Here is a 4,687-nt window from a genome sequence, read left to right on the forward strand (position 1 = left end):
AATGGATTCAAGAGGGAAGAAGTTAGTTTTGTTAGCTCTTAACAAATCGGTACGAGATGATAAAACACATACTCATAATTTACCGCTATCATCATAACAAGTGACACATTTAGATAGTGCCTCCCATGTTGCTACGAGTGAACCTAATGTATCAGGATATGAACAATGTGGGGATATATTTTTTGGTGACGATTAAGAATAAGTGACGCGTGTGGTGGCCAAAACCGCAACGTAAATGTATCTGCTATGTTGCTTTACGATGTCCAGACATTAGAGATTCCAAAAATTGACCATTGCTTTTTTGAACCTGGCCATTCGATGATGGAGTCCCATTCGAGACTCGGTCCATGGTCATATTGATAAAGCATAAAAAAATGTGGACAAATTTGACCCCACTAGGTGGTACTCCATTGTAATAATGGCATCAAAGAAATCAAAATACACTGTACACGAGATTGGACAAGAAGATATTTATGACTTCAAAGCTTTTGCCACAACTCTAATAAAAAAACAAAAAAGTGGACATCCATAAATAAATCATCAGCATTCTGATGATTGCTTTTGTTAGCGCCAGATATATACAACAGCCCAAACAGAGCTTTTAATTTTACAAGATCAATTGGCCTAGCCGTTCTGTTATTGACTGTGTCATGCGTTTCAATGCTATGAACTTATTGGTGCATTCTACTATTTTTTTTTTCTAGAATATCTGTAGTGAAAAAACATTCCCAAATCTCTTTTATCACCAATTTTCGCCTAATATCACCTTTTGGTCCTGCTAGATTGGGTAGAAGATTTTCAGTACGAGTTCGAACGTTACGATTAAATTCATGATGTTTCCTCCACCTTGTTCCATCTTTCCCAAACAAACGTGGTATGCGCGGCATTACTTCTACTGGTACATGTATTTCGACATTATTCTTCACCACAGAAATCCTCTTCTGAATTGGTATCATATTCCAGAACAATTGTCTTGCAAACTTGCATCGTCATCTTCTGGTTCCGGTTCGGAATTAGCAACAATTTCGTCAAAAAGTTGTTGCAACCTGATTTGTTCTCTTTCGTAAGCCATATTCACATAAAACTCCTAAAATGAATATATATTATTTAAACTGACTATGGAACAAAAACGACAAAAACTTACCGTTGAGTATAACACAAATGGTAACCTCGGTCGCTCACACCGTCAGGTCAAATAACATATGACTGAATGGCGTGATGAGGATTTGAAAGCTACCTGGCCGCACGGACAAGACAATATAAGCATTTGAGTTTTAGCGCGAAAATTCTACTACGTCGGTGTCAGGGACCGTACGTTACCACTCGAAGGTTAATGTCGTCAACACGAACAGGAAATCCTCTATTTTCACAATGAAAAATCCCAAGCTTAAGTTGTTTCTCTTCATTCTTCGAAAGAAATGGATCTTTTCTGTGCGTTATCTTGTGAAATTTTTCACTTTTACGGTAACTTATGGAGGCTCTGGAAATATTGAAAATTCTTGAAGCTTCTTGCTCAATCATACCATTTTAAATTAACTCAAACGCTTTTTGAACATTGTTTTCGGAATACTTTATTTTATACGTGTTTTCAGTTTTCGATTGTTTTAGCATAGTTGCTAAAAAAATATAATTAGTTATTGGCCACACATACAACACTAATCATTAACACATGTTAATCACTAGATTCTTACAAAAAAGTAATGTCTCAGTTATTGGCCTAGATGGCCAATAATTGATATATTGATAATTTCATGAATTAGTAGTTGGCCACCTTAAAATTTACGTTATTTGTATAAATGGCGTTAAATTCGTTATGCACTTTCGGACAGGATATACACTATATTCCCACAATAATATACCACATAAAGTAGAAAGAGAATTTGAGTATATAGTTCTTATCAGCTAACACAAGTTTCTCTAGACGAATAACAAAAATTCGCTTGCAAACTAACGGCACAGAATAGTGTCTCAATCAATGTCGAATACTGACTAAAACATGGTAGTTACCTTGAACCTAAATGTGTACAAACATGATACCAAACATATTAGAGGCCAATAACTCACTCATGGCCAACAACTGGTGCATTTACCCTATCATAAATTTTATTTTTTTACTCTAACCTCTGACAGCACATAGGCATGGATTTCATGATATTTACTTAAATTCGTTAAATATTATAAAAAATCAGAACTGATAATAACACACGTTGCTGAATTTTATCAGTGCAGCACCCAAGATCAATTTTGTCTTCTCCTATTTTATATGTGTACATTCTTTAAAAGTAAACAAACTTATTAAACCAGTAAAAATTAAAAATATTCTAAGTAATAAGGTGAAAAAAATAAGATCTTAATTTTACTCTTCTTCTATGCTTCTCTTAATTTTATTATAATTAATATTTTCGAAATTTAAATAGAGAAAATAAACTAAAGGACTGAAAACTAACTATCTGAAAAAGTCAGTATTATAAGCTGTATTAAATAATGCAACAGGATCAATTGCTATTACCCTAACAATATAATTGCCTGCTTTATTACTTTGCTTTACATTACTTACTTTGTATCGGTAACAACTTATTACAATTTTTCAGATGATTGCCTGATTGCAGGTTTAAGAAATAGAAAATATGAATTTTTCATATTTGACGAAAGGAAAATCTCTAAAAATGTTCAACTGAATATATAATGATGAATTGAAAGTTTCTGACACGTAGCTCATTATTTGTGTTGATAATGGTTATTTACTCAATTAAGTAGACGTAAATATGTAATACGGTAATCACTTACAGTTTTTAAAAAGTTATAACTAGCTTGGAAATTATACTAAGTAAGTATTTTTTTTTTCTTAATAAACTTTTTTAAATAATCACAAGTCAACAAGTATCACGATTCTAACTATAATTAGTTTATGGGTAAAACATATATTTTCTATCATCTAAATTAGAAAGCGCTATTTACCGAGAACTCTCTAGATTTTTTTTAGTATAACTAATAAATTAACAATCAGAATAAAAGCATGTATCATATAAGTTAATGTGATGAGCTTAGGCCCTGCCTCTTGATCCTGGCATGATGTTGTCGGTCCCCTCCAGTAAGAGAATGGCGTGTCCATATTCCTGGTTTGTTGGCCAACGTCGCTTTAGTCTTCTGATATTTTGATGTTGAGGTATTTCGGAAATTAACGGATTGCAGTGTGTATTCACTCTTTGAATGTATTGTGATTTCTTTGGTCAGGTTACTTCTTTTATTGTTGAGATGTTGAGATCCTCATAGCATAGATTCTTTGGTTGGTAGTACCAGGGTGCATCAACAAGTGCTCCCAAGATTTTTGATTGACACCTTTCCATTATAGCAATATTGGATTTACTACTACAGACTCACAGCTCTATCTATATGTCCATATTTGTTTGATAACTGTTTTATAAATTAAAATTTTATTATTTATTGACAGCTTTAACCAATTACTTTCTTTTTGTCTTTGTTTGTTCGTTTGGTCCAGGTGTAGCCCAAGTCATTTGGTTGACATATACGGATGGTGTTGTTTCTCGTCGTAAAGTGTATTTTATTTTTGTTTTCCATTGTTACAGCTAGTTTTCAAAATCATACAAGTAGTTTTGGAGTTGTTGTGTAGGTATGTTGATGTGTTTATGACTTTTGAGTGCTACTGTGTGAATGTGCCAATTGTTACGTTAATCCATTGAGACCATCCCACTTCCTTATTGGTAAACGTGCAACGTTTTTAAGCGAACCTGATGTTACTGCTACTCCAGTAAACCGCCTGTCTATGTACCAGCCCCTATTTTAAGTCAGACATATATGGCAGCATTTAAGCAAGGAGTATGTTAGTGAACTCCAACAAAGAACTAAGTGGATGTTGAACTACGATTCATTAAGAGCGGGTTTCCTAGTTATAATTAAGAAAGACCATCAACCTCCGTTAAAATGGGACGTGTGAAGAATATTAATGTTGGCAACGATGGAGTAGCTTAAGTTGTTACTATACGGCATACAGATGAAATGATCAAGAGACCATTTTCAAAAATTTGTCCACTACCACTGGAAGTCTAAAGAACATTTACTTTGTAGTTTTTAAGTGTTACCTTTAGTTTATGTACCTTTAAGCTTGAAAGGCATTATCTTTTAAGGCGAGGAGTATGTTTGGAATCTACGGACTAACAAACAACGTGACAACATTGTGCGCCCAATTGGGTACCAGCATTTGGAGCGATGCACCTGCCAGCGAAGAGAACAGAGTATATACCCCCCATCGAGTTAGAATCTATGGAGAGGGCATCACGTGACTAAAAACGACCTCACTTCGGCCATATTGTTTTGACACTTTTGACAGATCGTATATGATTTTTTACGTTTGTTGTTTTTCGAATATTTTTAGTTTTATAATACTTTTATAGAAACTGTAATAATATATTGTGATAGTGCATAATAATGGTTTCTTGTTCTCAACGTAGTTGCAGTGGCAGAAGCAATGTTAATAAAAAATCTTCAGGAATAACGTTCTACAGGTTAGTATACAAATATGTAAACAAAGTAATGGCCCGTACTTCAGAGAATAAATTAATAGTATTTGACTGGATTAATTTATCTTTATGTATAATATATCGTGTTTTTAGTGTTTATCGCGGGATAAATATATCATAGTTTATTAAAAATGTATTGCACTTTGTAG

The sequence above is a fragment of the Diabrotica undecimpunctata genome, chromosome 4 (assembly GCF_040954645.1).
Source record: "Diabrotica undecimpunctata isolate CICGRU chromosome 4, icDiaUnde3, whole genome shotgun sequence".
Taxonomy (NCBI): Eukaryota; Metazoa; Arthropoda; class Insecta; order Coleoptera; family Chrysomelidae; genus Diabrotica; species Diabrotica undecimpunctata.